At 45.7% G+C, this 21,259-nt stretch overlaps 1 pseudogene across 1 annotated transcript in view; it reads left to right on the top strand.

The window, feature by feature from the left end:
• LOC143288640 (uncharacterized) overlaps nt 1–21,259 on the top strand; it is a 169,146-nt pseudogene that overhangs the window by 22,648 nt on the left and 125,239 nt on the right. Inside the window, exon 2 of the transcript XR_013056129.1 lies at nt 1,553–1,684. The product of XR_013056129.1 is annotated as an uncharacterized LOC143288640, transcript variant X2 (transcript). The remainder of the gene's footprint in view (nt 1–1,552; nt 1,685–21,259) is intronic.

The raw sequence follows: 21,259 nt of genomic DNA, 5'->3' as shown, positions 1-21,259 counted from the left end.
CCTTTCCCTGTTTCTCTTGCACCGCCTTCTCCACTTCCCCTTCCCTGTTTCTCTTGCACCGCCTTCTCCACCTCCCTTTCCCTGTTTCTCTTGCACCGCCTTCTCCACTTCCCTTTCCCTGTTTCTCTTGCACCGCCTTCTCCACCTCCCTTTCCCTGTTTCTCTTGCACCGCCTTCTCCACTTCCCTTTCCCTCTTTCTCTTGCACCGCCTTCTCCACTTCCCTTTCCCTCTTTCTCTTGCACCGCCTTCTCCACTTCCCCTTCCCTGTTTCTCTTGCACCGCCTTCTCCACCTCCCTTTCCCTGTTTCTCTTGCACCGCCTTCTCCACCTCCCTTTCCCTCTTTCTCTTGCACCGCCTTCTCCACCTCCCTTTCCCTGTTTCTCTTGCACCGCCTTCTCCACCTCCCTTTCCCTGTTTCTCTTGCACCGCCTTCTCCACTTCCCCTTCCCTGTTTCTCTTGCACCGCCTTCTCCACTTCCCCTTCCCTGTTTCTCTTGCACCGCCTTCTCCACCTCCCTTTCCCTGTTTCTCTTGCACCGCCTTCTCCACTTCCCCTTCCCTGTTTCTCTTGCACCGCCTTCTCCACCTCCCTTTCCCTGTTTCTCTTGCACCGCCTTCTCCACCTCCCTTTCCCTGTTTCTCTTGCACCGCCTTCTCCACTTCCCCTTCCCTGTTTCTCTTGCACCGCCTTCTCCACCTCCCTTTCCCTGTTTCTCTTGCACCGCCTTCTCCACCTCCCTTTCCCTGTTTCTCTTGCACCGCCTTCTCCACCTCCCTTTCCCTGTTTCTCTTGCACCGCCTTCTCCACCTCCCTTTCCCTGTTTCTCTTGCACCGCCTTCTCCACTTCCCTTTCCCTGTTTCTCTTGCACCACCTTCTCCACCTCCCTTTCCTCTCATTCCCTGCAGCCAGCCCCTCCTTTCCCCATCCTTTTGTATTCTGTCTTTCCGTCACTGCCTGATCTCTCTGCCTCACTCTCTCTGTCTCTCTTTCTCGCTGTCTTCATGTCTCTGTCTGTCTGTCTGTCTTACTCTGTAAGTCTGTGTGTGTGTGTGTGTGTGTGTGTGTGTGTGTGTGTGTGTGTGTGTCCGCGCGCCCTCAGCTTCTTTCCATCATACCCCTCCCCACCCCCGCATTCCTTTTTCATCCCAATTGTTCGAATGTTGACAGATGTTTTCCCACATGTCGCAGTCCAGAAAAAGCCTAGTAAAGTGGAACGTTGGATAAAAAGGGATGAGTGGCAAGCCTCGCGTTTGCCTGTTTATATATGCACACTTAAACGCGCGCGCGCGCACACACACACACACTCTTTAGCACACACACACACACACACACACACACACACACACACACACACACACATATATATATATATATATATATATATATATATATATATATATATATACATACATACACACCGTCTCTCTCTCACGCACACACACACACACTTACCGTGACCTCTGCACATGCGCACCAGCACAACAAAGCCCTTCGTTTTCATGACCTACCAGTGAACATTATCTGAACTTTTTGCTGTTTGTCTACAGGTACGTCTGCAGGAATCGAAGTGTCAGGGAGTGTTGGAGTTCAGTGTAACGTTGTAACGACTGACGGTGGTAACGATTGGGGACATCGCTCACATGACGTGAGTTGTGTAGAGACAACTCGACACAGTAGCGGTAAGTGTGGTTTGGGGGCAAGCATGCAAACATGCACACATTTCCTCCAAACCAACCAACACATACATACATCTAATTGGCTGCCTGGTTAGCTGACTGGCTGACTAGCTATCTGGCTGGCTGTTTCTTGGTTTGGTTACTTACTTACTGACCCAGAAATTGGATTTGGTGCACGAGTGCACATCTCTGTCAGTGTCGTAATGTCTGTCTGTGTCTGTGTCTATCTTTTTGTCAGTATGTTTTGTCTCTTTCTCTGTCTGTCTGTGTTTCTCTCTGTCACTGTCTCTCTGTCTCTCTCTGTGTTTTGTCTCTCTTTGAATTTAGCTCTGTTTGTTTATTTAATAGAAGAAAAAGCTCTGTGTTGCAGTATGTTTTGAGAGAGGGAGAGATTTACAGAGAGATAGATAGATAAGTAGATAGAAAGAGACACACACACACACACACATACACACACACGCGCGCGCGCACACACACACACAAACAAACGCACAGACACACAGTTGCAGAGCCAGAGACTGCTCACAATACAATCACAATGCGTTGCCAGGAGGTTACGTCTTTGATACCATTAGGAATGCCTGTGTTGTCAAGCCGCCCATGTTCCGTTCATTACATTGTTCATTTTACCTCAGGCTGGAGCGTCATTTGAATCTTGCGAAACATGTGAGTCATGAGCCGCACATTGACAGGTCAGCATTGTAGATGGAGAGTGCAGTTTGGGGCAGACGGGTCAGCACGCAGACTTGCCGTTTCCTGGAACAACCAACACATGCTGTTAGCGGACTGTCCGTTTCATGTTGACTCGCTTTCTTCTCCCTTTCAGACTGTGCATCTGTGTCTTGATCTGGTGTGCAAGTGCAAACCTTTTTGTCTGTATGTCTGTCTGGCTGTCTGTCTTGTCTGTCTCTTTTTTCTCTCTGTTTTTCTCTCATTCACTCACTCACTGTGTCTGTCTGTCAGCCTGCCTCTCACTCTGTCTGTCTGACGCTGTCTGTCGGTCAGACTTTCTCTCTGTCATTGTGTCTGTGTGTGTGTCTGTGTGTGTGTGTGTGTGTTCTCTCTCTCTCTCTCTCTCTTTCTCTCTGTGTTCCTCTCTCTCTGTATTTGCATTTTGTCTGTCTCAGTCTGTTTCTCCCTCTTTTTCTCTCTCATTGACTTACTCTGTATCTGGCTGGCTGACTGTCTGTCTGCCTCCCTCTCTCTTTCTGTTAATCAGTATATCTCTCGTTTCTCTGCTTTTTAATGGCACTGACACTGTCTGTGCCTGTCTGTCTCCCTCTGCCCCCCCCCCCCCCTTTTTATTTTATTGTATGTGTTTACCTGTCTGTGTGTAGCTCGCTCTCAGAAGTTTCCTTTTAGGTTTAGAAAGAAAAGGTTTTCGTAGGGTACATCTGAGAACAAAGAGTTGTCAAATTTGAAAGATTCCTCACTGAGACAGAGAGAGAGAGAGAGAGAGAGAGAGAGAGTACTGAAGGCCATTGGTTCATGAAGCCAAACACACACTGAACAAAAAAACAAAAAACAAAAAAACAACAACAACAAAAATCAACCAAAAACAAAACAAACAAACAACAACCACAACAAAAACCACACATATTTTCCTTGACTCCCCCGAGGACCATCCCAGTCAGGGCCACCAGACGTAGATCTTCATCAGCAGTTGCCCCCACACCCCCTCTCCTCTCCACCGCGCGCGCGCGCGCTCGCGCGCGTTTGTGTGTGCGTGCGTATCTGTGTGTGTGTGTTTATGTGTGTGTGTGTGTGTGTGCGCGCGCGCGCGCGCCTACCCTCACCCTGCCAGGGGCTGCAATAACACTCACTGAGGGACCGTATGAACCCGTGGCCTTCACTACTGGCTAACATTAAAACCAGTTCCAGACGATACCCATGGGGGGAAACAAAAGACGATGGTGACAGTTCAGAAAGACAACAACCCCCATTCCCCTCTCCCCCCACACGCCCCCCTACCAGAGCCGTAGGCAAGCAGAACTCAGACTGGAAGTATCTGTTTTGTGGAGCCATGCAGACAGACTGGCTAGAAGCCTGAGAGAGAGAGAGAGAGAGAGAGAGAGAGAGAGAGAGAGAGAGAGAAGGTGGCTGGATTTCTTTGAAATAAGTGTAATGTATTGATTTATACACATCCCCACCGACAGTGCCTTGGCATTTTAACGGGGGCTTTATTTGTAAATGTGAACGATGTTTGAGCACCAGTATTTTACTTGAATCAGTGTTTAATTACGCAATTCAGTGTTAAAATGAACGCTGTTGTATCGTCAGTCTATTGTCTGATGGAAGGCAGAATAATCGTTATCAGAGTTGGTCATATATATTCCATGTCAGCTCCCAGCTGTTTAACTGTTGCTTTTTCTTTGGCAGTTGGTGATTTTTGTTTGTCTGCAATGTTTCCTTTTTGTTCCAGAAGTTGACAGTTGGTAATATATGTGATTAAAAAAATAACGTGTTTGTCGTGCTGATTCTGGCAACATTCCAGTTTAATAAGTGTGCTAATTTATAGCTGTAATGGTCAGAAGTGTTTACGACTAATATGTTTCAGTGCATTGTCACAAACCTGTGGCAAAAGTCCAGTATGCGTTCGCTGATTCACAGCTATAATGAATGGTCAGAAATGTTTATGACCAATACATTTCAGTTCATTGTCACAAGATAACGCTGCCAGCCTTCTGTCGTCCCAATACATTTTCCCTTTACAATACACACGCAGATAAATGGAGCATACATCGTATACAAGGCGTATGATAGGTTTCAGGGCGGCAGGTTATGGATGTCCTGTGCAGCTGTTGAGCTTACAGGTCAATAGAGGATGGGGGGTAGAGGGTAATCAGGGAGAAGTTGAGGGGTGGGGGGGGGGGGGGGGGGGGGGGGGGGGTGTTGGACCCACTTCAGCAGCACGTGGGACTGACAGGGATGTGTTACTTATTCAAGCTCGTGCCTCTGCTGGCAAGATTGCTTCAGTGCCTGTTTGGGATGCACGTAAACGGACAGGCGGAGCTAATCCATTGTAGTGATGATGGTCTGTGCCCGTTAGGTCAGGTGATATAAACAGTCGGACTGACGGCCGTGTACCTGCCAGAGAATTTATTGGAGATGCGAATCACAAACCTTGTCGAGGGATTTTTTTTTTTTTAAGGGGGGGGGGGGGTGGGGGGTGGGGGGGGCAGCGGAGGCGGAGGAATATTATGGAAGGCGTGTGTTATATTGCTGCCCGATCCAGCTCCAACAACAACGTGTGTTATATTGCTGCCCGATCCAGCTCCAACAACAACGTGTGTTATATTGCTGGCCGATCCAGCTCCAACAACAACTTGTGTTATATTGCTGCCCGATCCAGCTCCAACAACAACGTGTGTTATATTGCTGCCCGATCCAGCTCCAACAACAACTTGTGTTATATTGCTGCCCGATCCAGCTCCAACAACAACGTGTGTTATATTGCTGCCCGATCCAGCTCCAACAACAACGTGTGTTATATTGCTGCCCGATCCAGCTCCAACAACAACTTGCGTTATATTGCTGCCCGATCCAGCTCCAACAACAACTTGTGTTATATTGCTGGCCGATCAAGTCCAACAACAACTTGCGTTATATTGCTGCCCGATCCAGCTCCAACAACAACGTGTGTTATATTGCTGCCCGATCCAGCTCCAACAACAACGTGTGTTATATTGCTGGCCGATCCAGCTCCAACAACAACGTGTGTTATATTGCTGCCCGATCCAGCTCCAACAACAACTTGCGTTATATTGCTGCCCGATCCAGCTCCAACAACAACGTGTGTTATATTGCTGCCCGATCCAGCTCCAACAACAACTTGTGTTATATTGCTGCCCGATCCAGCTCCAACAACAACTTGTGTTATATTGCTGGCCGATCCAGCTCCAACAACAACGTGTGTTATATTGCTGCCCGATCCAGCTCCAACAACAACTTGTGTTATATTGCTGGCCGATCCAGCTCCAACAACAACGTGTGTTATATTGCTGGCCGATCCAGCTCCAACAACAACGTGTGTTATATTGCTGCCCGATCCAGCTCCAACAACAACGTGTGTTATATTGCTGCCCGATCCAGCTCCAACAACAACGTGTGTTATATTGCTGCCCGATCCAGCTCCAACAACAACGTGTGTTATATTGCTGGCCGATCCAGCTCCAACAACAACTTGTGTTATATTGCTGCCCGATCCAGCTCCAACAACAACTTGTGTTATATTGCTGCCCGATCCAGCTCCAACAACTTTCCCATGCCAGTTTATTCGTCGTTCTTTTTTTCCTTCCCATATTTTTTTCTTTTCTTTGTTGTCGTTGTTATTTTCTCACATCCACACTTCCTGTGGAAGGTTGATTGCAATATTGACTTCAGTGATGGCTAAAAAACGGGGGGAAACACACAACGGACAATGCCGGGCTAAAAAACGGGGGGAAACACACAACGGACAATGCCGGGCTAAAAAACGGGGGAAACACACAACGGACAATGCCGGGCTAAAAAACGGGGGGAAACACACAACGGACAATGCCGGGCTAAAAAACGGGGGGAACACACAACGGACAATGCCGGGCTAAAAAACGGGGGGAAACACACAACGGACAATGCCGGGCTAAAAAACGGGGGGAAACACACAACGGACAATGCCGGGCTAAAAAACGGGGGGAAACACACAACGGACAATGCCGGGCTAAAAAACGGGGGGAAACACACAACGGACAATGCCGGGCTAAAAAACGGGGGAAACACACACAACGGACAATGCCGGGCTAAAAAACGGGGGGAACACACAACGGACAATGCCGGGCTAAAAAACGGGGGGAAACACACAACGGACAATGCCGGGCTAAAAAACGGGGGGAAACACACAACGGACAATGCCGGGCTAAAAAACGGGGGAAACACACAACGGACAATGCCGGGCTAAAAAACGGGGGGAAACACACAACGGACAATGCCGGGCTAAAAAACGGGGGGAAACACACAACGGACAATGCCGGGGTGACCTGTCCTTTCCTGGCAATAAGCATGCTTTGGACTTGTTACTGTGCAAAATGGATCACTAGGTTTTGTAACTTATGTTGTGTGGCTGTTTATATACCACCCACCACGGGTTTTCCTGGCTTATTTTCTCTCTCTTTCCCTTGTCTCCAGGGCTAAAGGGACGTAAAAAGATGTAGCCTTTGTCTTGGTAGACTACTCCCTCTCTCTCTCCCTCTCTCGGTTCCTCCCTCTCTCAGTCCCTCTCTCTCTGTCCCTCTCTCTCTGTCCCTCTCTCTGTCTCCCTCTCTCTGTCCCTCTCTCAGTCCCTCTCTCTGTCCCTCTCTCTCTGTCCCTCTCTCTGTCTCCCTCTCTCTGTCCCTCTCTCTCTGTCCCTCTCTCTGTCCCTCTCTCTCTGTCTCCCTCTCTCTGTCCCTCTCTCTGTCCCTCTCTGTCCCTCTCTCTCTGTCTCCCTCTCTCTGTCCCTCTCTCTGTCTCCCTCTCTCTCTGTCTCCCTCTCTCTGTCTCCCTCTCTCTGTCCCTCTCTGTCCCTCTCTCTGTCCCTCTCTCTCTGTCCCTCTCTCTGTCTCCCTCTCTCTCTGTTTCCCTCTCTCTCTGTCTCCCTCTGTCCCTCTCTCTCTGTCCCTCTCTCTCTGTCTCCCTCTCTCTGTCCCTCTCTCTCTGTCCCTCTCTCTCTGTCCCTCTCTCTGTCCCTCTCTCTCTGTCCCTCTCTCTCTGTCCCTCTCTCTCTGTCCCTCTCTCTCTGTCCCTCTCTCTCTGTCTCCCTCTCTCTGTCCCTCTCTGTCTGTCCCTCTCTCTCTGTCCCTCTCTCTCTGTCCCTCTCTCTCTGTCTCCCTCTCTCTGTCCCTCTCTCTCTGTCCCTCTCTCTCTGTCCCTCTCTCTGTCCCTCTCTCTCTGTCTCCCTCTCTCTGTCCCTCTCTCTGTCCCTCTCTGTCTGTCCCTCTCTCTCTGTCTCTCTCTCTCTCTCTCTCTCTCTGTCTCCCCACCCCCTCTCCATACATATTTTAATGTGTGCTTTGGTTTGGTTTTGGTTTATATTTTCATTTCGTCAGATTTCTCTGTGTGAGCTTTGGACTGCTGTTCATGGGGAAAGTGCATCGCCACAATGCATGCAGCTTGTTTTTTTTATCTGCAAGTGCATTTGTTTTTCTACCCATGTGGCTTTTTTTCTGCAGAATTGTGCCAAACACAATACCCTTATGTTGTCTTGTTTTCTTTAACGGCGCTACGTGCATGCTGCAACACGGACCCATGTTTATCGTCTCATTCGAAAGACTAGTACCTGGACTACCACTCAAGGTTTAGTGGAGGGGGGACGGGGGTGGGATGGAATACTGGCGAGTGTGGGATTCGCATGCCGCTGCTAGACCGTGGACTCCTGTTATTGTCCCGCTCCACCATCCCCATAGACCCAGGGTTTAGTGGAAGGAGCAGTGAAAGTCCTGGAGCCAGTTGCATTGCTCGGACGGAAGAGCCTGGTATGGTCGTGTCCCGCTACTAACTGTGTGTAGTATGGAACTGACCAATGGCGTAGTTCGGTCAACGTAGGCATTAAGTCACGTGTAACCGTCAAAAAGTTAGAACCAAGCAATGCAACTGGCACCTGGTCCGTGTATGGGATTCGAACCCGTTGACACTCGCTTCCTTGTCGGGTGCATTACCGCCACGTCAGCGGTCCACTTCAAGCATTCAACATGTATTGTTTCAGAGTAGCCACTACACAGTTAATACAGTGTATTGTGAACAAACATTGGTTCACACCAACACAGGTTACAGTGTGCGTGCACAATGTGTCATAGAAATCATGCGTCAGGAATGATGAACACTTGCTGTGTTCTGACCCATCTTACAATTTATTGTGTCAGAGATCTTGTCAGAATGATGAACACTTGCTGTGTTCTGATCCATCTTACAATTTATTGTGTCAGAGATCTTGTCAGAATGATGAACACTTGCTGTGTTCTGATCCATGTTACAATTTATTGTGTCAAAGATCTTGTCAGAATGATGAACACTTGCTGTGTTCTGATCCATGTTACAATTTATTGTGTCAAACATCTTGTCAGAATGATGAACACTTGCTGTGTTCTGATCCATGTTACAATTTATTGTGTCAAACATCTTGTCAGAATGATGAACACCTGCTGTGTTCTGATCCATGTTACAATTTATTGTGTCAAACATCTTGTCAGAATGATGAACACCTGCTGTGTTCTGATCCATGTTACAATGTATTGTGTCAAACATCTTGTCAGAATGATGAACACTTGCTGTGTTCTGATCCATGTTACAATTTATTGTGTCAAACATCTTGTCAGAATGATGAACACTTGCTGTGTTCTGATCCATGTTACAATTTATTGTGTCAAACATCTTGTCAGAATGATGAACACCTGCTGTGTTCTGATCCATGTTACAATTTATTGTGTCAAACATCTTGTCAGAATGATGAACACTTGCTGTGTTCTGATCCATGTTACAATTTATTGTGTCAAACATCTTGTCAGAATGATGAACACTTGCTGTGTTCTGATCCATGTTACAATTTATTGTGTCAAACATCTTGTCAGAATGATGAACACCTGCTGTGTTCTGACCCATCTTACAATTTATTGTGTCAAACATCTTGTCAGAATGATGAACACTTGCTGTGTTCTGATCCATGTTACAATTTATTGTGTCAAACATCTTGTCAGAATGATGAACACCTGCTGTGTTCTGATCCATGTTACAATTTATTGTGTCAAACATCTTGTCAGAATGATGAACACTTGCTGTGTTCTGACCCATGTTACAATTTATTGTGTCAAACATCTTGTCAGAATGATGAACACCTGCTGTGTTCTGATCCATGTTACAATTTATTGTGTCAAACATCTTGTCAGAATGATGAACACCTGCTGTGTTCTGATCCATGTTACAATGTATTGTGTCAAACATCTTGTCAGAATGATGAACACTTGCTGTGTTCTGATCCATGTTACAATTTATTGTGTCAAACATCTTGTCAGAATGATGAACACCTGCTGTGTTCTGATCCATGTTACAATTTATTGTGTCAAACATCTTGTCAGAATGATGAACACTTGCTGTGTTCTGATCCATGTTACAATTTATTGTGTCAAACATCTTGTCAGAATGATGAACACTTGCTGTGTTCTGATCCATGTTACAATTTATTGTGTCAAACATCTTGTCAGAATGATGAACACCTGCTGTGTTCTGACCCATCTTACAATTTATTGTGTCAAACATCTTGTCAGAATGATGAACACTTGCTGTGTTCTGACCCATGTTACAATTTATTGTGTCAAACATCTTGTCAGAATGATGAACACTTGCTACGTTCTGATCCATGTTACAATTTATTGTGTCAAACATCTTGTCAGAATGATGAACACTTGCTGTGTTCTGACCCATGTTACAATTTATTGTGTCAAACATCTTGTCAGAATGATGAACACTTGCTGTGTTCTGACCCATGTTACAATTTATTGTGTCAAACATCTTGTCAGAATGATGAACACTTGCTGTGTTCTGATCCATGTTACAATTTATTGTGTCAAACATCTTGTCAGAATGATGAACACTTGCTACGTTCTGATCCATGTTACAATTTATTGTGTCAAACATCTTGTCAGAATGATGAACACTTGCTACGTTCTGATCCATGTTACAATTTATTGTGTCAAACATCTTGTCAGAATGATGAACACTTGCTACGTTCTGATCCATGTTACAATTTATTGTGTCAAACATCTTGTCAGAATGATGAACACCTGCTGTGTTCTGATCCATGTTACAATTTATTGTGTCAAACATCTTGTCAGAATGATGAACACTTGCTGTGTTCTGATCCATGTTACAATTTATTGTGTCAAACATCTTGTCAGAATGATGAACACCTGCTGTGTTCTGATCCATGTTACAATTTATTGTGTCAAACATCTTGTCAGAATGATGAACACTTGCTGTGTTCTGATCCATGTTACAATTTATTGTGTCAAACATCTTGTCAGAATGATGAACACTTGCTACGTTCTGATCCATGTTACAATTTATTGTGTCAAACATCTTGTCAGAATGATGAACACTTGCTACGTTCTGATCCATGTTACAATTTATTGTGTCAAACATCTTGTCAGAATGATGAACACCTGCTGTGTTCTGATCCATGTTACAATTTATTGTGTCAAACATCTTGTCAGAATGATGAACACTTGCTGTGTTCTGATCCATGTTACAATTTATTGTGTCAAACATCTTGTCAGAATGATGAACACTTGCTGTGTTCTGATCCATGTTACAATTTATTGTGTCAAAGATCTTGTCAGAATGATGAACACTTGCTGTGTTCTGATCCATGTTACAATTTATTGTGTCAAAGATCTTGTCAGAATGATGAACACTTGCTGTGTTCTGATCCATGTTACAATTTATTGTGTCAGAGATCTTGTCAGAATGATGAACACTTGCTATGTTCTGACCCATCTTACAATTTATTTTGTCAGAGATCTTGTCAGAATGATGAACACTTGCTATGTTCTGACCCATCTTACAATTTATCTTGTCAAAGATCTTGTCAGAATGATGAACACTTGCTGTGTTCTGATCCATCTTACAATTTATCTTGTCAAAGATCTTGTCAGAATGATGAACACTTGCTATGTTCTGATCCATCTTACAATGTATTTTGTCAAACATCTTGTCAGAATGAACTTCAAAATACACGTCCAGCCAGATTGATTTTTCATGCAGTGAATACAAGAACACGTGTCACGGAAGTGATTTCTGATGGTTTTGGATTTCAGCTTTGACAACACCTGCACTCCCTACCTCTCTTCCTTCCCCAACCAGTGGTTGATGCACAGTAAACATTGAGTGTTGTTTTCTTTCTCTCATGATGATACAGATACAGGCTAGAGAACAATATTACAGTGGACAAAATTAAACAGGTGAACAGCTCTTCCATCATCAGATGGTAACATTACCAAGATGAAGAAACATTGAACAAGGGAGGAGGGGGTGGGGGGGGGGGTGCCGGGGGTAGGGGAGAGGGGGGGCGTAGAATAGGATGTAAACCCCTCCAATTTCGGAACTGGGGTCCACCTGAAGAGGCGATTGTATGCCTGATGCTGTTGCAGTTTCGCCCCCAGTAGACTCGTCAGACAGCTCGGTAATGGCAGTGACTTTTCTCCCTTTGGCAAGTGATCCACAGACACCAGTCACAGTGGTAGAACAATCACAGTCCGATGACTTCCAAAAGGTACCCAAGAAGAGTGATTTAAAGAATTAAAAAAAAAACCCAACCCAAAACGCAATACATATTACGCAAAAAAAGAAACAAAAGTAACAGATTCTAATGAAAGACTCCGAAATAATCTATGTATCCACAAACCAGGAGCCGAAATAATCTATGTATCCACAAACCAGGAGCATGCAAGCAAACGGCTTGCAGCTAATACCAGGCTATGCAACCACTCTACTCACTAGCCGCCCAACCCAACCACCACCCCCCACGCCCTACCCCCCGCCCCCTCCCCGCCCCTCCGCCCTTTCAGTCTCTCTACCTCTCCTTCTCTCCCCTCCAACCACGCTGTAATCATTGGGGAGGGGAGGGGAGGAAGGGCAAGAGATGAATAGAAGGTGATCACCTTTGCTGCCTTTGAAGGCCTCAGTAAATTGAGGCGATGTGTGCATCAGAGAGGGGGGGTCTGACTAGGTAACTGCGCGTTCTGCCACTGCCTCTGTGTGGCCACACACCGCCACCACCCGTTGTTTCACTGTCAGCTTCAGGGAGGCGTCAAAGAGTGCGGACCGATCCATATACGCCACCCCACATCTGCAAAGAATCAAGACAGCAGATGCCTGGCTTACGCTGATAGACCCAACGAGCTGGTCAGGCTTGGAGAACATCACACACACACACACACACACACACACACACACACACACACACTATATATATATATATATATATATATATATATATATATATATATATATATATATGAATATACAAAACAAATTATGATGAAATAGATACAGTTAAGTCAAGAGATAGGTAATAGAAAACAGTATAGAATTAGAATATAAAAAGAGAGAAACACAGAAGCATGACAATTAGAGTGAGAGAAGAATGAAAATGGACCCCGTTCAGCGAACTTGCACACACACACACACACACACACACACACACACACACACACACAGAAGCAGTTTTGTTTCTTCTCGTTTGTTTGATTGGGTTTGGTGCTTGTTTGGTCGGTGTGTGTGTGTGTGTGTGTGTGTGTGTTCTCAGTTATTGTATTTTTTGTGTAAAAAAAAAAAAGACAATTGAATTCAGGACACAAGTGGATTGCTTGGTTGGCAAATTGTCTGTTACGATTTGTTTACGAATCCCCACGTGGTTGACACGCATAAAACTCTGGAGGTATGTGTCAAAGAATGGGGGGGAAGGAGAACAGTTTCTCTTTTAGATACGAGAAAGTGATCTTGTAGCTACCATGTGTGTTGTGTGTTGAATTCAGAAGCAGAATCTTGTTTCTGTTTGTCAGCCCATCGCGCAGTGTTTTGACACTACTGGCAGTGATGCCTGAGGATTTGGGGGGCATTGTGTCACTGGGTGTATCGCCCAAGTGTGACCATTTGAGTTCAGTGACCATCCGAGTTCAGTTTCATATAAGAACCTTTATTTATTTGTTATTTATCTATTTATTCGTTTTCTTCTTCTTTTTTTAAAATTTAATATTTGTTTGCTTGGTTTTTGTTTATTTGTTTTGTTTCCTCACAGTGGAGTGATGGCCTGGAGGGAACGCGTAGGAAGCGAGAGAATCTGAGCACGCTGGTTCGAATCACGGCTCAGCCGCCGATATTTCCCCCCCCTCCACTAGACCTTGACGCGTTCTCCCTGGGGAGAGCAGCCCGAATTTCACACACAGAAATGTTGTGACAAAAAGAGAAATACAGTATTTCATCTCCTAGGCCTTTCTTTTACCTTCTGTGCCTTCCCCGTTTGGATTTGGTTTTCAGTTCAAAATATTAGTATTCATTGAGCTTGTTTGTTTTTCTGTCCTTCTCTTTTTCTTTTTTCCTCTGTCGTTATTCTATTCAATATGGAATCAAAAACATGTCAGTAAACGTGCAGTGTTATCTGCATGTGCGTCCAGTTCGTCTTCGTGAAGAGCTCTTTGACAGAGATGTTGCTGCAAAGCTTGGAACTCATTGGAACTGAAGAACGCGTAGAATTCGTGACGTAGTTTTCAGTTCCATTTCCAGTTTCATTTGATGTGTGTGTGTGTGTGTGTGTGTGTGTGTGTGCACGTGTGTGCACGTGTTTGTGTATGTGTGTGTGTGTGTGTGTGTGTGTTTGCATGTTTATGCTTTTCAGTGCAACTCTGTGTGTGTGTGTGTGTGTGTGTGTGTGTGTGTGTGTGTGAGAAAGACAGAGAGAGACAGAGAGAGACAGAGAGAGAGAGAGAGAGATTCCCGATCACGAACGGTAATATTTATTTCAAATATGAAAAAATCTTATTTACGTAACCGCCTCGTTTTGTGTGCCCTGTGCCGATACAAAAAAACAAACAACAAAAAACAAAACAAAAAACAAAAAACAACTTCAACAACAAACAACTACCAAGAAATAAAAAAAAAGATCTAAAACACTTAAGCTTTTTTCCCATTATGTAGTTTTCTGCACGGTTTATACGCAAGCAAATGACCACCTTTCATTCTTTCAAAGGACATTACCGCTGTGGCTTGATGTTTGCCCATTGAGCTGGTGAAGGCAGTGCGTAATAAGCTGGGTGCATAACAAAACATCCACCACCAAACAGCTTTACTGACCCAGACACTGATCACAGGGAATTACACTTGTGTTTTCCACGTGACTGGAGGGAAGACGCCCACACTGTTACCACTGGCCAACTTGACCCAGGGCAGCCATTTCTGATCGTGGACAGGCATTTCTAGTCGGACTCCTATTTGTCCACCAAAGGGAAAGAGAAATAAGCAGTAAATTGCATGACCCGATAAGGATGCTCTGGTTCTGAAGGGGGTGGAAGGCTGGGGGTGGGGTGGGGAGGGGGTTGGGGGGAGGGGGAGGCGAAATGCGCTGCTGTGGAGACTGGTGTGATGCCTGAGAATGACCCCACCCTCAAAATGCCCCCTGTCAAGATTTTGTCTTGATCAAAAAGATAAAGTGCGCGTTATAACGCGCATTTTGGGGAACATAAAGATATTCCAGTGGAAAAAAAGGGAGTCGGAGTTAATATTGAGCATGGGATGGAGTTGTTGTTTTTTAAAGAAAAAAGGGGGGCCTGCCATAAGAAACAAGAGAGGCAAGGCCTTCAAGACTCACTTGTGACTGAGAGTAAAACACACAAGCTTTTTATGTATGAGTATGATTTCAAAATGTAATGTTTAAAATGAGAAAGATCAGTTTAAAGCAAATTAAGTCCCCCTAGCATTAATTACAGAGTAATTTCCCTTCTTTACTATCTGCACCAAAACGTTTGCAAAATAAATAAAACTTCCATGCTTAGCAAAAGAAGTTCCTGTTTGAACAAAAAATGATAAGAATGACTGCTCTTGTTGTTGGGTCAGAATATCAGATCAAAGTGCCAAGTTTAGAGAATACAAAAAATATAAATATAACAGTAAATGCAGTTTGCATATAATTAGGCTTCATTATTTATTTTTTTGTGCCCATCCCAGAGGTGCATTATTGTTTTAAGCAAGATTACTGGAAAGAACTGAATTTTTCCTATTTTTATGCCTAATTTGGTGTCAACTGACAAAGTATTTGCAGAGAAAATGTCGATGTTAAAGTTTACCACGGACACACACACACACACACACACACACACACACACACACAACCGAACACCGGGTTAAAACATAGACTCACTTTGCTTACACAAGTGAGTCAAAACTCCACGGGGAGTGTTTCTGGGACCAGTCCAGTGGTCAGATCGGTGCTTGGAGTCATTTCCTGACGACGCTTCATCGGCACGGCTGCGGTATGAAGGGAGAGAAGGCTTTGCAAGCTAGCTGAACAAAATGACAAGATTGGTGAGGGGGAATAGAAGACAGAGAGATAGACAGAGGCAGGGAGAACTGTGTGATATTTATTGTGTTTGTTCGCGGTTGCATGCACTGAGATGTCAGTTCGATCGGTAACATTTTCTACTTGTTAGTCAGTCTCACTCTGTCTACACACTGCCGCCACTCGGCGTCTACAAATACCCGTTACTCAGTGTCTATACGTGCCCGTCATTCAGCATCTACACATTCCCGCCACTCAACGTCAGCAATTACCCGTTACTCAGTGATTACCCGTTACTCAGTGTCTGTACGTGCCCGTCATTCAGCATCTACACATTCCCGCCACTCAACGTCAGCAATTACCCGTTACTCAGTGATTACCCGTTACTCAGTGTCTGTACGTGCCCTTCATTCAGCGTCTACACATTCCCGCCACTCAGCGTCTACAAATACCCGTTACTCAGTGAGTATCCTTTACCCAGTGTCTATACGTGCCCGTCATCCAGCGTCTGCTTTCTACACATACCCATTACGCAGTGTCCACACATTCTCGCCACTAAGCGTGTACACATGCCCGTCACTCAGTACTACATGCCTGTCACTCAGTACTACATTCAGTGTCTACATATGCCCGTCACTCAGTACTACATTCAGTGTCTACACATGCCCGTCACTCAATTCCACATTCCTGTCACTCAGTTCTACATTCAGTGTCTACACATGCCCGTCACTCAGTACTACATTCAGTGTCTACACATGCCCGTCACTCAGTACTACATTCAGTGTCTACACATGCCCGTCACTCAGTACTACATTCAGTGTCTACACATGCCCGTCACTCAGTACTACATTCAGTGTCTACACATGCCTGTCACTCAGTACTACATTCAGTGTCTACACATGCCCGTCACTCAGTACTACATTCAGTGTCTACACATGTCCGTCACTCAGTACTACATTCAGTGTCTACACATGTCCGTCACTCAGTACTACATTCAGTGTCTACACATGCCCGTCACTCAGTACTACATTCAGTGTCTACACATGCCCGTCACTCAGTACTACATTCAGTGTCTACACATGCCTGTCACTCAGTACTACATTCAGTGTCTACACATGTCCGTCACTCAGTACTACATTCAGTGTCTACACATGCCCGTCACTCAGTACTACATTCAGTGTCTACACATGTCCGTCACTCAGTACTACATTCAGTGTCTACACATGTCCGTCACTCAGTACTACATTCAGTGTCTACACATGCCCGTCACTCAGTACTACATTCAGTGTCTACACATGCCTGTCACTGAGTAACATTCAGTGTCTACACATGCCCGACACCCAGTACTACATTCAGTGTCTACACATGCCCGACATATACTGTCCACACATGTCCGATACTTACTGATTGAAGTCACAGAATGAGCACAAAGTGATAATTAATTGTTGGACATTTTGAAGCCCAGAATTGTCTGTTGGTCAAAGAATATATAAATGACGAAAAAAGTAGATGAATAAACAAATAGAAAAACAAATGAATAAACGCAGTGAGCATGTTCCATCTCGATGGGTTGGAATAGCTTGATGAGAAAATAACGTGTTTTTTCTGAGTTTTTCTCTCGTTTGGAACGTCAGAACACTTTAATGGTCCAGACAGTCAAAGAAGACACCTTGGTGGTCGGTCAGAGACAGCCGTTCAGCACTCTTGCCCAAGATCAGACCCTGAAAGGGACGAGTGATGAACGTGTTGGGCTGATGTCCCTAGGGACTGGGCGGTCCATGTATGGGATCCTGGCAGCTCCTGCTGGCTCCAGGGGTGGAGTTGTATCCGTCGGGTTACGTTCCATTTTCAGACCTGCTATTATTGCTTGGACTCCCATTTGCGCAGAAGATCAAGCGGTCATAAATATGCATACCGTAGAAGATTCAGTAACCCATGCCAACGCCCGGTGGGTTATGGAATCACGGGCATATCCTGGCAAGCACACTCCCTGGACACAGAACGACAAAATAAGTCCTTGATGAGGCTGCCAGAAGGGGGGAGGGTAACAAGGGTCGTTAGGCTCAAAACAGATTGGCTTAAGCTTTCTGTTGGGCTATCAGCAAGGTGAGACCTGAATGATCAACTGTTTTCTCCACTGCAGTGGGAATACATTTACAGCTTAGTCTTTTGTCAAGGACTTTGACTCCAGCTGTCAAACTAGGAAACAAGATTGCACTGGTTCCTAGTGCTGCAGCCACGGGGGCTAGTTGTCCTTTGGGGATCATCCCAGCAAGCAACAACTGTCCTAAAGCCCTCTTGGCTGAGAGTGGGGGTGTAACTTGGGCAAGCTGCAAGACACTCTCCATTTTAACCAAATTCTAGCCCAGATAGTCGGGACAGCAGTTTCCTACATTAGTATTCTGATGGTCATGGTCGGACACGATTGACCATTGTACGAACACACGTACGTTTCCATAGCAATATCCAATTAGCAATACAATACTCTATCAAGAGGTAAAGACAGCGGTTGCCTCCTCTGCTGTTCTGGTTGTCATAGTCGGACACGGATATCATTCGACGGACATGCACTTCAAAACCCAGTGACAGAAACGAGTGAAGGTGGGAGCTGTACAGCTCATGGACACGGGAGAAGTGAAGACCAGAGTTCTTGAAATGTACACATAGTTGTTGTGGGTAGATTGTACTGGTACGCACTGTCAAAGGGTCTAACGTCCTTCGTGAGCCAATAACTGAGCCACCTATCCCTTTATCTACTAAAATGTAGAAGAAAAAGTATCGCTACGATGCTATGTTTGCGTGATTTAGTGCATTATTTTGGAATTTCCGCGGATTTCTGTCAGACCAAGGCGTTCGTGTTTTTTTTGTTTTTTGTTTTGTTTGTTTGTTTGTTTGTTTTTTGCTTTGGCAAAATGAAGGAGACATTGCCCTACTCTCAATTGAACAGTTACGAAACAAAGTTAAGAGTTGGGCAAGACCGACTTTGCGGTATAAAGACAAAAGGAAGCGAGCGGTTGACTATCGACGATAGCACAGTCATACTTTTGCACGGTGTGGCACATAATACCATGGCCCGATCTCACACAGCGCTCCTCGTGCAGACGGCTGGCGAGGCGGTATTGTACGGAAAGCAGTGACCCAGTCTGCAGCTCGTAAATCACACAGAAAGGAGATGCGACGAATAAGTTCCACTCATTGTTTTTCCGTCGGCGTCGATTTACGAAGTGGTGTCTGACGACACAGCATCTGATGACGAAAGTTCAGCGACAAGTGACTGCACTGACAGCGGACTTTTTTGTCTGTCAGAGGGATGATGATAGCTTTATTCTGGATGTTTGATTTTTGCCCCTGGTTGTCATAGCCAGTGGAGACATTTCTGTATTATTCAGGCCGAGTTGTCATGAATTGTCATGGGCTGCGACTGTCTCGGAAAGACAGACTGCTGGTGCTGCTGATGATAATGATATTGATGATAATAATAACACTAATATTACTACTACTGACAATAATATGAAGAAGAAGAACAGGTGGCGTGAACAGGGTCCATGTGTCCCGTCTGAACAACAGTCAGTGTACCAGTCCTGAAGCGGCGTCCCGCCTGAACAACTGTCAGTGTACCAGTTCTGAAGCGGCGTGAACAACTGTCAGGGTACCAGTTCTGAAGCGGCGTGAACAACAGTCAGTGTACCAGTCCTGAAGCGGCGTCCCGTCTGAACAACTGTCAGTGTACCAGTTCTGAAGCGGCGTCCCGTCTGAACAACAGTCAGTGTACCAGTCCTGAAGCGGCGTCCCGTCTGAACAACTGTCAGTGTACCAGTCCTGAAGCGGCGTCCCGTCTGAACAACAGTCAGTGTACCAGTCCTGAAGCGGCGTCCGACTGAACAACTGTCAGTGTACCAGTCCTGAAGCGGCGTGAACAACTGTCGTGTACACAGTATCTGAAGCGGGTCCACGTCTGAACAACTGTCAGCGGTACCAGTCTGAAGCGGCGTCCGCCTGAACAACTGTCAGTGTACCAGTCCTGAAGCGGCGCCGTCAGAACAACTGTCATGGGTACCAGTCCTGAAGCCGCCGAACAACTGTCAGTGTACCAGTTCTGAAGCGGCGTCCCGTCTGAACAACAGTCAGTGTACCAGTTCTGAAGTGGCGTCCCGTCTGAACAACAGTCAGTGTACCAGTCCTGAAGCGGCGTCCCGCCTGAACAACAGTCAGTGTACCAGTTCTGAAGCGGCGTCCCGCCTGAACAACTGTCAGTGTACCAGTTCTGAAGCGGCGTCCCGTCTGAACAACAGTCAGTGTACCAGTCCTGAAGCGGCGTCCCGTCTGAACAACAGTCAGTGTACCAGTTCTGAAGCGGCGTCCCGTCTGAACAACAGTCAGTGTACCAGTCCTGAAGCGGCGTCCCGTCTGAACAACTGTCAGTGTACCAGTTCTGAAGCGGCGTGAACAACTGTCAGTGTACCAGTTCTGAAGCGGCGTCCCGCCTGAACAACTGTCAGTGTACCAGTTCTGAAGCGGCGTCCCGTCTGAACAACAGTCAGTGTACCAGTCCTGAAGCGGCGTCCCGTCTGAACAACAGTCAGTGTACCAGTCCTGAAGCGGCGGTCTCCCACATCATGTTGATGACCTCGCCATTTGAAAGTTGATTGAATCGGGAACCACCTGTGCCTGCCTTTGGCTTTTTTTTTTCTTTTTCTTTTTCTTTAAAAAAAAATAAATACATTTTTTAAGAACTTGGGTGTGGTTCACTTCTTCGCAACTCGCTTTATTGTCTCTTTGGCAGTCTGTCCCCAGCGAGCGCTATCCTCAGCTATGCTTTCCTACTTGTTTGTATAATTGACAGCAGAGGTCGAGTCTTTTTTTCTTCTCTCTCTCTCTCTCTCTCTCTCTTCCCCACATGTCTCTGAAGCGAATCTCTTTGACAAAGCTTTCCCAATTGTTTATATCAGTGGTAGCATGCAGAGATCGAGTCTTTGTCCCCCTCCGACCCCCCCCCCCCCCCCCCGCCCCCCCCCACACCCCCTCCGACCCCCTACATGTCTCTGTGGCGGATCTCCTTGACAGTGCTTTCCCAGTTGATTATATCATTGGCAGGCGAAATCCGGTCTCTTTGGCATAATTATGTGTCTTTAGCGGACGTACTTAGCGATGCTTTCCCGCTTGTTTATGTAATGGTAGCAGATATTAGGTCTCTTTTGCATTATATCTCTGTTGCGGAGGTCCATGGCAATGCTTTCCAATTGTTTATGTGATGGTAGCAGATATTAGGTCTCTTTTGCATTATATCCCTGTTGCGGAGGTCCATGGCAATGCTTTCCAATTGTTTATGTAATGGTAGCAGATATTAGGTCTCTTTTGCATTACATCTCTGTTGCGGAGGTCCATGGCAATGCTTTCCAATTGTTTATGTAATGGTAGCAGATATTAGGTCTCTTTTGCATTACATCTCTGTTGCGGAGGTCCATGGCAATGCTTTCCAATTGTTTATGTAATGGTAGTAGATATTAGGTCTCTTTTGCATT

The sequence above is a fragment of the Babylonia areolata genome, chromosome 12, assembly GCF_041734735.1.
Source record: "Babylonia areolata isolate BAREFJ2019XMU chromosome 12, ASM4173473v1, whole genome shotgun sequence".
In the NCBI taxonomy this organism is placed as follows: domain Eukaryota; kingdom Metazoa; phylum Mollusca; class Gastropoda; order Neogastropoda; family Buccinidae; genus Babylonia; species Babylonia areolata.
The sequence above is the reverse complement of the archived record's forward strand: the minus strand, read 5'-3'. Positions and strand labels throughout refer to the sequence as shown.